Source organism: Neopelma chrysocephalum, unplaced genomic scaffold (genome assembly GCF_003984885.1).
Source record: "Neopelma chrysocephalum unplaced genomic scaffold, ASM398488v2 Primary Assembly neopelma1_96, whole genome shotgun sequence".
NCBI lineage: Eukaryota > Metazoa > Chordata > Aves > Passeriformes > Pipridae > Neopelma > Neopelma chrysocephalum.
Window position 1 is genome coordinate 1237031 of NW_020897759.1, and position 18051 is coordinate 1255081.

Consider the following 18051-nt stretch of genomic DNA (forward strand, 5'->3'; position numbering starts at 1 on the left):
CAAAGTCCACCTTAGCCCAACTTTTATTTGTATTCCCACTCAGCACTACACTCCTTGCTCACTAAGGTATTTACTGCACACTATTCAAAGTTTGCTCTGAAGACAGAACTATTAGTTGCTTTAGGGCTTTTTATAGCACCTGAAGGGATAATATTCGTACTTCATAAACATTAGTGGTGTTATGAAACAAATGCCATTTGTTTGAGAAGATGGGATTTCCCCTCCTGCAGACACTTCGAGGGAAGATTTGAGGCAAAGAGAAAATCATGCCAATATTGTACAGGAATTTCGAGTGCCCAAATGAGACATCTCATGCCTGACTTTTTGAACCAGCTAAAGAAACACCACAGTTTTTGGTTCAAAGCACATCTACCACGGGCTTGATCTGCAGCTGCAAGTCAGCGCTTCTCCAAATCAGACTCCAGGGTCCCTAAAGATGCATCACAGAAAAGACAGACACTGACAAGGCAAGAATACACTGAACAAAGGCACTGAGCAAATCCAGCTCTCCAGTGCATCATCCAGGTGAGCCTTCATTGGGAAGACATCAGGGTGGACATCACAGGTCCACTCAACACGCCCTTGCCTCCTTTTAATTGCACTCTCCTTCCTCAACTCCTTTTTTTCCATTACCTGCCCTAACAAACAGCTCATGTCCATGATTCATTCTTCCCACTCTGATGCTTCCTGCCAGTTTGCAGTTGTGTACTCAAAGGCCATTTCCTAACTGCAGGCACGGAGGGCTGCAGCAAAGCCACACAAGTTCTCAGAGCTTGACTTTACAAATTTAATGTCTTTTGCAAGTCTGTGGTCACATATGCCTATAATACAGCAGAATGAATAAATGATCATGCTTTTCACCTCTTACTCAGTGCCTTATAAGAACCACGGGGAGAACAGCAGACAGTGCCCTCCCTCTCAATCTCTTTCTTTCCATGTCCACACCTCCAGACTTCATGGATTGCAACCTGAGAAAGACAGAGCACAAGACTGCTATGGAGTGGCACAACCTCTAAGGTGGGACTGAAATTCAGACACACCAGAGCAAGCTATAGCATTTTACCCCAAAGTTTCCTCCTCTGTTAAATTTACCATACTACCTATTTCCTTCAGCTCACTGATGCAGATTCCCAAATCAGCTCTTGAGTGGGAAGACCAGAAAACATCTAGGTCATGTAGAAAAGAAAGTGCTACTTACATAGTGCCACTATGTCCAGTGATACATGTATGGAAAATATTTTCCTGTATGGAATATGCTCTTCACAACCACTACAACAAAATCTTTTCTGCTGCTGCAAAATCCTAAACCAGCAGGGAGAAAGAATAAAGGGGAATTTTTAAAAAGGCAGGAAGAATTAGGAGCAAAAGTGTAGGGGAAACAAACAGGAGTTAAACTTGTGCAGCTCGCATTTTACACCAAAGCTTTGAGTGAAAAAAAAAATAAAAATTGCAGTGTCAAGGGCAAAGACTCGTTACTAAGAGTGTACATAGCTGGGAGCTTCAGGAGGGAAATGCAATAGGCAGTTTGGGCTTTGGTTGGAGTGAAACGGGCCCATCAGTGCTCAGTGATTCAGATGGTTTTGTCTGATAAGCACCCGTGGGTGTGTGCTGGAGACACTGCAGTTTGTGTGTGCTATGCTGTTTTCAGTATATTGACCTAACATCAACATATTGCAGACAGTTAAGATACTTGGAGATTTGCAGAATGATGAGATTTAATCTTTTCAGTGCCCCAATTCTAGCTAGAAAGGCATGTGTGGGAGCAACTGGCTTTCCAAAAAAATACCATGGATGGTGTTATTAAGGTTTAAGTGAAGATTTTAGTTATCCAAAGTGGATTTATTTTGCTATAGAAATGGGCATTTCTCTGCTTGGCTACCAGAGTGTGTGCCCTTGAAAGATTAATGTTTGCCCAAGGAATTTGCACGTTCCTCAGCTGGAGATAGTTTTCAGCAGAGCTCACACTGATAAAGCCAGTGAGGATTTTTTCTCCAAGAAGCTGACCTGCTAATGACTGTAGTGGTAAGTCATATTACCTAGTTAACACTGTTCTTGAAATGTTAATTAAAAGGGCTTTTTATTTATGGAAAGTAAAAAATATATATACATGTATATTACAGCAAAGCTGCTGGTGCTGGATGGTGAGCACCTGGGTTCTATTTAGGCTTCGTGAAAAAACTGGAAAAACCTTTTTAGCGAGCAAGTGAGAGATATCACCCTATCAAGATTGCAAAAATTAGCAATTTACTAAAAATACCCCAGTGTGGGAAAAAATCCCTCATCCAGTGATCTGAAGGATCTTATGAACTGCCTGGTTTCGGTGAAGAAACCAAGGAGCCTGAGCTACACGATCTGTCTGAAGTCACAGAGTAACTGCAGCCTGATGCTCAACACCCAGGAGGCAGATTTACTGTGAAGTTTATTGTGCCTTCTGTATGGTTTGCTCTTGAACATAGCATTTAGTTAGCAAAAAAGGTATTTACTGCTTACAGGAAGGATACATGATTACTCAGCAACTTGCATCAGTGCATGTTTTTACTGTTCGTTTCAGCCGTGCAATTCACAGAAACCATTGCTTTTGGCAAGTCAATAAAAAAAGCTCCCATCGCTCACAGGTTCAGCCCCAGCATTTGTCAAATCTATTAGAAGATAGATTCTGTCATTTACAGCACTTTTCATCTTGTGTAGCCCTAAACACCAGCAGCTGGATTGAGATTGCCTTTTCAGAGTTCATAAGGGACTTTTACTGCTGTCAGATCTAAGCAAGACTTAAAAACTATTTCTCAAAGCAAGATTTATTGGAGGGCGAGCATCTGGTGACAAATGCTAGAGGAATAACAAACTCCTTTGTATTGCGGTGTTTCTTGACCTGCCTGTTTATTAATGTTCATCTTTCCTCATAACTCAAAAGCACAGCTTTGTGCTTCTGATGCACCCTTATGGAAACAAAATGCTGCTGCTTCTCCACATCAGAAACATCCGCTTGTTAAATGTTCGTGTGGAAGTTACCAACAACTACATTGCATTGCTTTCCTGCTCTCCCTATTCAAACTTAAGTAACAAATCTCTTCCAGCTCCACAAAAGAACTGACATATCTTCCAGGAGTTAAAAGATGACGTATTTATATTTTTTTCTTCATTTTCCGCTTAAAAGCTCTGACTTTTGTCATGGACACTATGCAAGGGTTGGTAGCTACTGCCATCTCCGTGCAAATCCAAAATGCATGTGAGGGACTGGTCTGCCACACATGCTGGAAGTTGACTATTGCTAGCAATTCCAGGTTTTCCCTGAATCTTTTCCAGCCCCAGTGCACTGCAACAAAAACTGCAAGAGATACTTTCTGGCTGCCCTTATTGAAGCAAAAGTCACAATGCATTTAAGAAACATTTTTGCAAGATTGCAGATTTCGAATCTGGAAACCAGGTAAATCTGCTCCCTTGCTTGTACCAGCTTCCCCTACACAGATTTAGACATTTGCACCAGGTTTCCCACATGCAAGAACTGAGCCTAATGGGACACAGGCACTGAGGAACCAGAGGACAGTCCTTTGGGCAGCCTGCCCCCTTCCCAACAGGACTGCTTCCTGCCTGTCACCTGGACACGGCCTGAGCAGCCATTCCCACCCTCCTAGACTCCAGTGACTGCATTTAGAAGACAAAGCTGAATCAGATCTTCTCAAACCAGCTAACAGGATTGTTGTGCTTCACCAGTCTTAAAGTCCCTCTTGTTCTGTGAATATCTCACTGGGAATAATTCATCAAAATAATACCCTAGATCTAATCACAATTAATCCCTCTGCATAACACAGGCACGTAGTGAAAACTTCTATTATCTCTGTGTTCTTACCTCAGTATCAGGCAGAATTGTATCACTGCATCACTTCAGTTCTGACTAGTGCACTGCTGTGTCTCTTAATGGGCTGCAATATTGCTGCTTTCCAGGTTTCCAATTTGTATGGGAATCAAATTTGTATTTGTATCAATGTGTTAGGCATAATATTCCTCTATCAATCTCTTCAGTGATACAGTCAGACTCCACTCTGTTACAGGTGCAAGTATCACAACATTTAAAAAATTAATAATAAACAACCCCCAAAACATTAATCAAACTATTCAGAATTCCCACCTGTTCCATGTTGATGGCTATCAGTCATACTCACACGTTTCTGTAAGCATCTCCCAAAGTAATCTATCATCTGGAAACTTCTCTGAAGCAGCTAATTCTAAAGTGAGTCACATAAAACACTTAGGGAAATAAAACTTACATTGTAACCAGAACCTGATTCAAGAAAATAACATTATTCCCCATTAGGAACTGAAAAGAGCAGACTTGTATCAGGAGAAACCAACATAACCTGAATTTTAAAACCTTGTTACAAGTAATTTTCAGGCAACTTGTTCTACAAATATGCAGATCTATCCAACTTATACCCCAAAATTAATCATGTTCTTTTCAAAAGATGATACTGTGGCACCAGAGCCCTCTCTTGGGCCAGTATTCCAACACAGTGTGCAGGAGGATTCACTGTAAAGCTGAGCACTGCTAGAAGGTTTTGCAAATCCTCATACTGTGGAATTGGGGGTGTGGTTTGGGGCAGCAGCATCATACACTGGGGTCTCTGGATGCCCCTACACAAAACACAGAGTAAGGAGCCCCCAGTCCTGATCTTTGTGGAAAACAAGCAGATCCCAACTCAGAAGTGAGACTGAGATCCAACTCCTTAATTGTGTAGCAAGATAAGCAAGTCTTCTTCAACACACTTATAAAATCCTAATAATAAAGGAGTTGAATTGTTTGTAGTAATTACTGAGCAATTCATTATAAGCTAGGAAATAAGTTTAAAAAACCCACCTTGCTGGCCACTACCAGGAAATTTGTCAACAGAAAGAAATAAATTAATCAAAAATTACCCCATATGAATTATCTGAGTAGCCCTGGTTAATATACAACCTCTTTCCAATTTTAATAGCTGCTGTCCAGCTCTCTCACACAAAATGCCAACGATTGCATGTGCAATAAATATTAATGGTTCATAAATTAAATAGCATTATTCTTCTTGACATAACAGCATTTTGCAAGGCCCCACGGAAAAGGTACAAGCGGTTTGTTGAGCAAGCTCTGATAGAAGAAAAATATGCCTTGGTTTTCACTTTTAAAAGCATTTGTCAGGATTTATAGGGTATATCCAGAAGGCAATTAAGGCGACATTTTACAGAAAGCTACCATATGCCCCCAAATAACAAAGAGCAATAAAAGGAAAGTGTGATCTGTGAAAACAATTTGATTTATAGAATTACATTTATAAAACGTAGATACTTTTATCCTAAACAATTTGTATAGGAGGAGCTGATGCGATACAGATAACCCAGAACCTTCCCAAGCAAACTGTGTTGGTCATATTACAGCAGTACATTGCTGCCAGGGCTTCGTTTTGGGATGATGAAAGCCAGCCATGCTCTGTCCCCTCTCAAATCCCACATCTGAGAGGACATCAGCACAGACACAAGCCAGGCCAAGGTGACACACTGGGTGCCTACTGGCACACAGGCATCACTGCTAAGGGAATTTCAAGGCTAGCCTAGGAGGCACCCCATGGAGCTGCCCTGCTGGGCTTACAAGGAACTTTGCTCATCCCTGGCAAGGAACATAAAAAAAGGCGAAGCAGGAGGATGAGAATGACTGGCACCATCTTCAGGGCAGAAACAAGAGTTAACAGCTTCACAGCCTCACTGGGCAGGCTTGGAAGGGTCTTACAAATGCAGAATGACACTGGATAGAGGGGATGAAAGTAAGTCAGCAAAGAGACGCAAGAAGAGTGATAAAGTGCTTCAATTACAAGGCAAGAAATGAGTATCACTAGCAGCATTTTGAACAAATAGAAATAGAGTGTGAGTGTCCTCCTAAGTAACTCCAGACATGAGGGGGTGAAAGCTGGGATAGAATTTCAGTTGTGCAGACACCGAGATGCTGCTGCACAAAACAGAACAGCAAAGTTCAGCTGCCCTGGAATTAGGATCTGAGGATGAGGGACACACTGAAACAACACTCATGTTTGCAGGCTGGGCCATGGCAAAGACACTGGGTGATGTTGTCTTCAGTGCCTGGAAAAGAAAAAAAATGAGAGAGAAAGTGACCTTTAGGTCACTAGAAAACAGCAAATGACTGAATTTTGTTAATTGAATTTCCACAAAAAATTGTCCAAAATGCTACAACCTTAGCTTGCATTTGCTAAGTGTATAAAGGTCCCTGAATCCAAGTCCATATAAGAGACTTTCAGAGATAGCACATCACAGGAAAAAAAGTAAATGTAGTTACATCTCTGGCAAAGGTCTGACACTTCTGAAGGTGTTTCAGTCCAGAAATAAGGATGAACTGGAAAGTATCTACATTAAAACAGCAGAAAGCAGTTCATTAAGCTTTAGGATGAAAGATGACTGGATGGTGAGAGAAATGGACTGAAGGGTGGCTGGTTTATTTTAAGGTATAGGAGATTACGAAGAGATCACATTTTCTGTGAAGGAGCCTGCAAAATTATACTTCTTAAGAAAAAGGGTTTGGAAGGAATTGCTAAAGGAGAAGCCTGAAGGACTGGGAAGCACATAATATGTGCTAAAGTGGGTTTTTTAGTCACTCAAAAAGTAAGCTTAGAGTTGCTAAAGTAAAGAGGAGGGAGGTTTCTGATGGCACAGGTAGAAACTTAGCAACTCAGCCTAGGAAAATGCTGAGTTCTCTGCAACTGTCTGTTGTTCAGCAAGGACCAAACTAGGCCCCTGGGGAAGGACCAAGTCACCTGCAAATAAGTTTAATGCAGACAGTTTATAAGCTGTCCATTCCCTCTTTGAGGTGGGACTTGAGCTGGTCAAGAAGGCTGTGGTATCAGTTCATACAGACTAATACAAATAAGCAGATACTGATTTTTTTCTCCCTCTCTGTAGCATATACATCCTAGAGGATGGCATTTGCTTTGTCTCCCACAAATACTGATTCACTACAGACAAGCTGAGTTGGGGGATCAGCACACGCGGGAATGTGTAAGGGAAAGCAATTACTCACCTTGGGAAAACTGAGGGGGGGTATCAAGTGCAGAAATCAGAGAGGGTCAGAGAACACACAGAGGCACAGAGCTGTAGGACACCCCATATCCAAGCTGAACTCACAAGCACATGCTCCATACTAAGATACTTATGGAGAGCAATGCATTTTCCCCATCATTTGGAAGACTTCTGGGTTGCTCTGGACAGTGGAGTTCAAGGCCTCAGCCTTTCCTGGGGGTTAGTGAGAGGGTCTCAGCTGAGAAAGTATCTGTGGAGACACTAAGGAGCAGAAAAGCCTTGTGCAGATAGTAATACAAAACTAAAGGATATTCACATCCTCAGGTTTTACAAAGCTATTTCCTCTGTTCATCTGATTTTTTTATACCATCTCAGAAACATGGAGGACTGAAGAAGATAGTGTCAGATCTGATAAAGAGAAGTAGGCTTATTTACATAAGCCTAAATGTTAATTATTTGGACTTGGTTTACTTTCTGCTATTCTGCTACTCTGACAGTGTCAGAGCTCTCTTAGGGGCAGTTTCTGCAGTTTTACCGTGAGCCCAAACTGGTTTCCAGTGCTGGTACTTTGGCATTAATTCCTTTATAAATAGAATATTCCCATTTGAATTCACTACCTGGATCAAAACAGTCACATATTCAGCATCCAAAAAAACCCTATCATTTTTTACAGTCAGCAGAAAATACAACCTTTACACTAAAAGTAAAGGATATAAAAGCGCAGAACACCTGCTTGCTACAACCTCAACAACTGCCTGACTGTGAATTCATGAAATGTGGCAATATTCAGTAATTTATAGAGCAACAAAGACAAAACAGTAGGAGGTTGCACTTTCACGACCAACAAACCAATAAAACAAAAGCAGGGGGGAACACCATTTGAGGTAGTCAGACCAAAAGGGACACAGATATTTCTGCTTCCTGCAGTAAATAAAACATGCTGTGTCAGCTGGAAAACAAGCACTCCAGCAATGCTGTCCATCTTAAAAGAAAGGCAGCAGGGAGGGGAGGTCATCTGCCACAGCTCCAGCAGGTTTGATGTGGAGTTTGTTCCTCAGAAGGAGCCAGAATGGAGACAGGAGCTGCCCCCCACAACAGCCTTGCAGGCAGCTCAAGGGCAGAGCTTGAGGCTGGACTAGGGAGAAACAAAAACTCAAACCACCATTTGGTGAAACTACAAGCAGTTGCTTCCTCATATCATGGCACCATGTTCCTAGGCTATGGACTGAAAAAGAATTAAGCTTTTCTAATGCATCCATGTTACCCTGGTAATTTCACTGTCTTTTCCTCTACACATGCTCTGCAAATGGAAAGAAATTTTTTTTTCCACACTAGGCATTGGGGTTTTTTACATCTAGAAGTGATTTCCATCCCACAGCCTGGGGAGAAGCCTATTGAATTTATGGGGTTCGTTCAATACAAAAAAGCCGGACAGCAAGTCACAAAGGAAAGATTTCAACAGCAGCACATGCAATTTCAGCATAAAGAAAATACTGATTAATACAGCAAATTCCTTATGGTTTCTTCCAGCCAACTGGAGAGCTTGAGCCACATGGCCTCTTCCTCCACATCACCAGAAAGGTGCTTATTTGTCCCAGCCAAGGAATAACAAATTATCAGAGAACAACAAGCTGGCATCTTAAACTGTCCAGCCTTTCCTGCAGCCAGGACTTCACCACTCTGCATATGAAATGTATTGCCCAAACTATCAAAGGGTTCACCAGGCTAATCTTTATCTAGCCAGTGATTTGCAGGCAGTGGGAAACAAACAAGCAAACAAATAATGAGATCATAAATTTCCTGAAGCTATGAGAAAAGTAGGTATTGTTTGCATAGTAATTACCCTGGTTCAATTACAGTACAAATAGTCTTCAAAGAAAAGTTGGTCTCCTTCCTCTGGGGGCAAAAATGAGTAAGAAACTATGATTACCTTCCCTACTTATTTCCATGAGAGTTGAAGTATTTCCTGTAGAAGATGAAAAAGACAGTACTTAGCATGAAAACAAGACATCTATTTTCAAGAGATATGGTAAATTCTACACGCTACACCTCTAAAACCTTCTGTTCATTGCCCCTTATGTTCGATAATTTTTATCCAAAAGCTGTACCTCTTCTTAGATAGACTATCAACTGCTCTCCAGTCACATTTTATACACCAGGCATGTTAATATAAACCTCCAGTCATTCTGCTGAGGTCCATGTTCTAAAAGTGGTCTTGATTATTTTTCCACACTATCTTAGTGCAGTTTCATAGATGACACTGAGAGTCCCCATTTACACAGTGAGAATAAATCCCCAAGATCATAACACTATGCATTTTGAAACCTGCAGATGACTTGCCCCAAGAAATTGCACAAATAAATCACCTGAAAGCAATAACTGTGGAAAATTATACAGCTGCAGACAATGTGCAATCAGCCAACGCACACTGTATATATTCCTCTGCCTTTATCACGCCTGACAAGCCTATGGTTTGAGACTGACAACAGAGACTGTCTGTGCATCAGGACCAGGGCAGAATTTATAGAAATACCTCTTGAATGGAAGCACTCCAGATGGAGTGCCAAATCTCCATGTCAGCTCCAGACTGGAAATAATTTGTGCTCCATCTTCCTATAAAGCAACCTTTTCTTGTAAGAATATTCAAAGGGCTTTTGGAGCCGAGTGCAAACGCTTCAGCTATAGTACTTCTACTCAAGTGACATAGTTCAACTATGAGGAGAACGAGCACAGATGATTTAGGATACAGCAAAGTACACAGAAGTGCCTCTTGCCTCTAAATCACTATGTTAAAAATGGTTTAGGTCAACTGGATGGCTGCCTGGCAAAATTTGCTGCTGAAACAGTCCAGTTTCTAATTCAGATGAGCCAGATTCTGAATGTTGTCGTGGACTGAGAAAATATTAACTGCATCAGTGAAGGAAGTGTCAGGTTTTTACTGAATTCAGGGTATGAGAAATCGCTGTCACTGTCAGTGGCACAAACCCACTGTTTTTACTATCACTGCCAGCTGTGGCACTAAATACAGCAGCTCAGCAGAGAGGCCAAGGACTATGCTGCACTTTCATATTCATTGCAGTGATATCTCCCAGGTGTTACCCATACACCACAGAGGAACTCACAGCCCTGGTGTGTATCATAGTTAAAACCTTTGCAGGTAACAACTTTCCCAACAGGTGATGCAGAAGTCCCTCTCTTCTGCTTAGGATATTTTGTAGTTCCATCTTTCAGTGGATATAGGAAGGTCTGCCTTGCCTTTGCATGTCCTGTGTGGAGTCCTCCTGAATCTGGGTCTTTCCACAAGTGCAAAATGGCCTGGCAACAATCCATGTGGGAGCACAAAGGGGATTCGCCCTTTCGCAGTGCCAGCAGCAGCGGCAAGCAGGAAAGGACACTTGGCTCTGCCAGCTTTGCATCACACCAACAAGGGCTTTCTGTGGCAAGTCTTTCCCTGTGCTGCTCTGAGGATGAGCAGCAAGCTCTGCTTCATAGAATCTGAACAGATGTCAAGAGGAGAATGAATATTCTTGCTCTGGGTCAAGTCCTGAGAAGTCACAACAGGAGGAGCAACACAGGGGAATGAGGTACCCTGCCAGTGAAGGAAAATACATACTGGGCAAACCAAAGGACCATTTAAAAAGACTCAAACCCAAACTGTTTGCAGCCATCCTGCAGAGAAGTTTGGATGGCATTTACAGGCAGCAGTAGGAATGGCCTCTGCAGCTGTAACCATTGGAGCAGAGGGAAGGAAGCAGCCTGGGACCTACAGCACAGCCCCCCACACCTGCCACCAGGGCCCCTGTGAGCAGCTGCCCCAAAAACTGTATCCCTGTGGCTGCTGACACTGACAGGCAGCAAAGCAGGAAATTATTGGCTTCAGGACCCGAGCTCAGATTGATGTATGAAAAACACCCACAGAAAATCACCTTATACAGCTGGAATTGGAATCGATAACTTATCAACACTACAGAGAAGGGGAAAAATCCCAGTTCTCTCTGCTCTGGTGGTTCTGCTTACTAACTAGGGCTCTTCTGTAGCAGTCAATATTTTTGAAAACTGGATGTAATTCATGCACAAGTACAATATGAATCGAGAGTGGCTAAGGAGAAAGCGAGGTAACAGAACAAAACCTAAGCCTAGACAGTCCTGGGATTTTGAGAAGTTCTGGAGCCCCTCCATCAGGTGATAATTTCTTTCTGTGTGGCAGTCTCGAAAAGGAATTGTGTCACACGGTCACCATGATTTGTGCTCCTAAGGGGAAGGGTTGAAACCATCACTGGTAGGTGAGGAGAGACTAGAAAAATATTAAATCCTGCCTCCGTGTTTATATTGTGCAACTGTTATTATAGCTTCCCAATATATCATTCCATTTCCATAAGCGAGAATTACATGGTGTCTGTTTTGAGAAGAAATGTTCTGGCATGCTTCAAAAGCACGAAATTCAGAGAGAATTGTTTTTTAAAGGAGTTAATAGTGTCTGAAAACTGTTTCATTTACAGTCTAAAGGAAAAACACAAATAACTTATCAACCTTTAAACTGCGTGCAATTTGATGCACCAGTACCAAGTTAAAAATGAATAATTCCACGCCTAAAGGAACCAACACTCACTTTCACTTTATGTTGAGGGTCATTTACGTGAGTTGTGTGTATTTATCCAGGTGAGAAGAGCATAATACACACTTGCACAGAAGAAAAAAAAATACCTATTTTTGTAATTCTGTGGAGTTTTCATATTGTCACACCGACAAATTGCTTCTATATTCCTGAGCCATGCTGCACTATGCCAGGGGAGGAAAGTACATCCCTGCTTCACTAAACTGTGGAAGAGTAGACTTAGTGGGATAAAAAAAAAAGAGAGAATTGATGAAAATAATCCATTCTCAGCAGGAGCTGTGGGTGGGCTCCAGGATATTTTGGTAACTCACTTGCACAATATATTGCTGCAATGTGCTAAAAAAGAAATGTAGTCACAGTACTGCACACACCATGGCTCTGAGCCCATGTAACCTGAGTCACACATCTCAGCCGTGGTGTTTGGATGGATGGGGGATGAAGTGAATGAACTGGGATGCCCCATCCTGCTGCCAGCAGTGGGCTGACACCCCCATGGGATTGCAGGAATGTGCCTCCAGGCTCTACTGACAACATTAAGCCATTTCTGCCTGCCCTGGATGCTCCAGGGTGCTCCTAGAGAGATCCAAAAGCCCATAAAAACCCATCTCCTGCCCAGTTATTAACACAGACTCTCTTGTACACACCTTTGATCATTTCCTGCAGTAAACAGTGAAACATCCATTGCAAAATGGGAAAGTGAAATAGAAGAAAGCAGCATTTCTGTAATGGTGAGTAAGTGGACAGCCACAGGTTGTTTTCCCCCCATCATTCCATACAGCCTGGAGGAAAGCAGTGTCACAGCACTAGATTAGATTTCAGCAACAAGATGCCCTTGGTGTCCTTGAAGCTTTGCCAGCAGTTGCCTTTGTTCTGCCTCAGTACAGCAGTGGTGCTTGGCTGCTTTACATCACGTCACAGTAACTTTAACCACTGCCTTCCGTGAGGAGCCCAAGAACCAAGAGGGACATGACAAGAAGAAACTCCCACTAACTGAAACTATGGAATTAGAAATACATCAGTGATACAAAGAGAAGGCACGTTTCTTGGCATTCAGGCACTTCACAACCTCCCTACACCCAGAAAGGGTGGAAATACAGGTAAGGAAGTACCACTTCCCTCATTTTAGAGATGGAAAAACAAGGCACGAGTCTACAGCGGCCCCAATGCACCTATTTGTGTGTAGTTGCTGTTGAAATTCTTCACTCATATGGGCCTAAATTGCTTTACAAGGTCACAGTGAGCACTATGGGTTGCTGCTGTTTTTTCTCAGACCTTATATTTTCTCTCCTCTGTGAGCCTACAGCCAAGGAAATGGGTTCTAAGGCAAATATGAGATCATCTGACACCTGCATTCATGAAAAGGGTCCCCTCTCCCATCAGCTGATCCAGTTAGAAGGCATTTATCTGGCTACTGATATCAGGTTTTGCTGAGCTGGGATATTTTAATTGGCATTTGAAACTTATAACAATCGGATTTGATTTAACACAAGTATTTCCAAGCGGCATTTCTTTCAAAGTAACTTTCTTCTCTTATTATCAGAGTAACTTATGTGTGTGACAAAGCCTTTGCATCAGTACAGACTCAACTGTACAAGAAGAGGATTGTACCAGAATTAGGTCTTCCATATCAGATGCATCTTTGACAGACTCAAATAAATGAGGAACAAGAGTTTAACGCCGTCTTAAACTAAGCGCAGTTGTCAGCTGCTGTTTTTCAAACCAGCCACTAGTACTCTCATTCCTTCCTTGGAAAAGCAGAGATACAGAGTCAGTGAATTAAATGTATCCCAAGGACTTGGAATTGAATGCTTTAAAAAAAAAAAAAAAAAAGGAGGCACTGTGGTTCTTCCTGTATAAAGATTCGAGAAAGCAGCAGTGAAAAGGATTAAAGGCTTGTTTGGGGAAATTTTTGCAACCAGACAATTGCACAGAAGATGGTTCAAAACACTAAAAATTATTAACATAATAAAAATGAGAAAGTGTATATGGTGCACTCAGTTAACAATAAAATTTTGTAATTGCATCACCATGGTTGCTCTCAGCGCACAACAGCTCTAGTCTCACCAAAAGAGTTCTTGCTCTCACTGACTTGGACAGGGCTACTCATGTGAATTTATCTGTTTATCTATCCGAAGAGCATATAAATTTAGAATAAAAACAAACAAACAAAACAAATGCAGAAACCTCTCCATCTGCAGGATCACAGAGCCAGACCAGAGCCCAGGGGTGCCCCACACAGCAGAGCACCTCAGTCCCCAGGCTGCCCCAGAGCCAGCTCCACGTCCCACCGTCCCTCTGTTCTGTGGCAGCACGTGAGCAGTGAGCAAATACTGAACTGGACCCGAGGATCAGTATCTTTTGGTTACAGCTCATCCTCTATAAATTACAACAAAACCCAGACTTTTTGTTGTGGGGAATTTTCAGCTGGATCAGGCCTACGGAGTATTACTGCAAAAAAGACAAGGAACCAAGAGAAGGGGAAAAAAACAACAACAAAGCAAAACAAACCAATGAACTCCAAAACAAAACAAAGAAATCCGACAAACCCCACACCAACCAAGCCACTGTGTTTTCGGTGAGAGTACATCAAATGTCATTGCTGCTGAGAAGGGTGCCAGTGGTGGAGCAGACAAGGTCACCTGTGTCTGGCTGCAGGTTTCCCTCGGTTCTGAGCACCTCACCCCATGCAACACGTGCCCAGAAAGGCATGGTGTGAAAAGGAAAACCCTGCCTAACAACATCGTGGCCGGGGTGACACAGCTTAACAACTGGCCATGAAAACAAAGAGAGGAAAAAGCCAGCACTGTACTTGAGAAGTGCTCGTTTGTCAACTTAATTCTTACCATACAATCAGATCAGTCAACTGCAAACACAGCTACAGATCTCTGTAATAAAATATTAATAGTTCTTGTATACTGCTTTCACAAGGTAATGCAGTAAAAAAATGAATGCTGCTTGCACATTTCCACATTTTCCCTTTTGTTACTTATGAAAGCTTATGTGTGAGAAAGCCAGTTTACTGTAGCATCATTCTTTTTTTTTTCTGGCTGTATTTTTCCCTTAAACCTTGGAGAATAATTAAAATTCCTTGCACAGGACAGTGGTAAATAAGATTAGGGTATGCATTTCAAATGTAGCATACTAATGGCATTTTTGGACTCTCTAATAAATCATCTCTATTCACTGCAAGAAGTGGAGTAAATGGACAAAATCTCTGAAATATACAGCCCCATATATGTGTCCCATATGTTCACTCTGATCTTATCTGTCCACATCTCTGACTTGCCCCAACATCTTGCTGTTGTAGATACAGTATCACCTTTTTTAATACATCACACAACAATCCAATAATCTCATTAACTGTAAACACTGTAGGAATGCAGCAGCTGACACCCATGAAACCATTTCAGCCTTTGCTGGGGCCAGTTGTCAGCAATAAGGAGCCAAACATGCATTGCTCCATCTGATCCACTTGATCACTTGGGTTTGCAGTTTCTGTTTAGCACTGAACTGACAGAAGGGAAATGTTTCAGCATTCCACGTGAGGATCCCTTATTTCAATACAGTGAGGCTACTTTGGTGTGGTACCAAACCTTTGGGTGATCTCATCTCCCCCAGGGGCTTCTGACATTTACGTTTTTCCTGAAGAGCTGCAGTTTACCCCACTGCAAACAGGAAGATCATGACTGGGTACTTCCATTATCTGGTAGGTTTTTTCTCAGCTTGCTTTCCTTCTTCCTTCCACATAACGTTAGCACAAACCATTCCTGTGTTTTCCATCTTCCCTTTGCTATTTCACACTGTGTCCATTGACTCAATTACAAGTTTTGTTTCCTGGCAGAGACAAATCTAGTTCTTCTGGTTCAACTCTGAGTTTAGGTAAATCCCAGCCCTCTGTTAAATCCTGCAAGGGTGAAATGGCCACACCTATGCTATGCCTGATAAACCTCGTCCTAGTTTGCAAGAAATCCTACTGGTTTTGCACAGTAGATATTTCTTAACATTTCTTTCCTCTAGGAAGTCCTTTTGGCTAAACAAGGATAGCAAACTTGTTTCTTTAAGTTTAATTTTCTGCTGTACTTCCCAGATAAGCATTCATTACTTCTCAGTTTTAGCTCACATAATCAATATATATCAGAGAATTGTTACCCTCTAAATGCTCACTAACACACTTTCTCTCTTCAATAACTTCAGGTAGAGCAGGTACTCCTCACACAGGGGGTGTGTGTGTGTACTCTGGACTTCTGTTAGTCTTTCCTATTGACTCTCATGTCTCTCTGGCAATAGAAAGGCTGCCACTTTAGGGCCAGCCTTCAGAAAGCTTGAGCCTACTTAAAGCAGCTGGAGCTGAGCATTGCCAGCTGCCTTGTGCCTTATTTTTGGTTTGTAAGGAGGTTCCTTTCCTGCAGCAGAGGCACCAGCAGCATCACACCAGCCATCCCAGCCCGAGGGCAGGTGTGGACCCCGAGGGGGCTGGCACTAGTGCTGGCTCAGCTCCCTAAAGCTACTGCCAAGAAGGCAGCTGGAAGCTTTGAAGTTTAGTCAGAAATTTTGATGGAAGTTACCAAAAAGATAACTAGAAGCTGTTGAGGCTTTTCTCACATCAGGGACTCAGAAGTTCCAGTCACAAAAAGCTTAGAAGTGAGATCAGTAATTCAAGGAGATGGAAAATTTAATGATAAGACATCTGTGTCATTGTGACCGTAATGGCTACAACCACTTCCCAGGTCATCTCAGCTGTCCAGGATGTGCTGGCCTGGAGGATCTTGTTTAGAAATAGTTGTTTACTCTTTTGGGGAAGATTTCTGAGGCAAGCCAGAAAAGTTTGTGATACAATGATATTAACAAAGCTCACTCACACAAAAAGCAATTAAATAGAGAAATAAATGCACACTCATTTCCCACAGTACAGCATGCATGAAGTCCTCCCCTAATTGAGGAGCACCAAAGCGGGTGCCTGAAACATTCCAACGACTTTCCAGCACAAAATATTGTTGTAGAGAGGATTCGGTCCCCACTTTCAGTTCAGTACTTGTAAAAAGCAGTGACCTGCTTTGAAGGAGAGTCAATCCATTAATTAATAATGGGAGACAAACTATGGTAACATCAAAACAATATGAAAAGGAAGATGTTACTGAGATCCTGTTCAGCTGTTCAGACACAGACAGCTCCCACACAAGCACAGAAACACACAAAAACAGCCTGAGGTGACAGACACAGGAGTACATCCACCCCACTGCCCACATCACTGCAGCCCTGGGAATGTCCCACCTCACTGTCCACATCACTGCAGCTCTGGGAATGTCCCATCCCACTGCCACATCACTGCAGCTCTGGGAATGTCCCCATCCCACTGCCACATCACTGCAGCTCTGGGAATGTCCCCATCCCACTGCCACATCACTGCAGCTCTGGGAATGTCCCATCCCACTGCCACATCACTGCAGCTCTGGGAATGTCCCCACCCCACTCCCACATCACTGCACCTCCTGGAGTGCCCACAGACACAGCAAACCCCACACACCCCTCCTGCAGCAATTCAGCATTTCTTTTTGGCCCTGAAACAATCTGACATTACACTTAGAGATATCCAGCTCTGCAGAAGCACTTAAAAACCAGACACACCTCAAACAAGCAAAAAACCCTCCAGATTTCCTAAATCACCCACAGTTTCTTCAGTCTGTGACCCAGCCTTACTCAGCCTCTTGCTACAGCATGTTTTGACAGCTATAATCCATTTAACTACAAAATATGGGTCCAAGACACTTCCAGTTTTTCCTCCTCACAGGAAAGCCTTCTCATTTAACCCACTTCACAGCTTATCCTTCTGCCAACACAAGCGCACTGCTTATCAGAAGGAGCAGAAAAGACAGGAATGAAGAAAAACATAGGCAGAAACAACTTCTTAGAAACAAATGCTTGCATTTCTTCCAGAAATTTCGAATGTTATCGCTGTTATTGCTTGGCATCCTGCTCACCTCCTCCTCCATGCAAGTGTGAGCACCAGCAGGAGCACAGGTCTCAGAGGTGCTGCACACAGCTCTGCTCCATAGCTGTCGCTCCTGATTAAAATCTGCGCGTGTATCCCGCTGGAGCGAGGCTGGATCTCTGCTCCAGGACTGCCGTCAGCCTGCGTAAGACCTCCACATAAAACAAAAAGAAAAAAAAAAATTAAATGCCGCAGTTCTTTTTGTTCATCTGGCTCAGCAATGAACGTCTAAATATAAAATGTTTATTGTCATTTGAGGTGAGCTCTGTGTCCTAAGCCAACGAGTTGGCATCCTGCAAAGCCAGGCATATATTTGCAGTTGCTGCCATCCAACAGTTTGCATTGTTAAGAACAAGATTTAAGGGTCACACTCTGTATCTGTTACCTATTTAAA

At 42.5% G+C, this 18051-nt stretch overlaps 1 long non-coding RNA gene across 1 annotated transcript in view; it reads right to left on the reverse strand.

Moving 5' to 3' along the window:
- Positions 1-17798, reverse strand: part of LOC113972759 — a 53912-nt gene extending 36114 nt beyond the window's left edge. The window contains exons 1-2 of the long non-coding RNA XR_003535996.1: positions 17647-17798; positions 6046-6102 (exon numbers count right to left, since the gene is read on the reverse strand). This is a non-coding gene — a long non-coding RNA (uncharacterized LOC113972759). The remainder of the gene's footprint in view (positions 1-6045; positions 6103-17646) is intronic.
- Between the last annotated feature and the right edge of the window lie 253 nt (positions 17799-18051).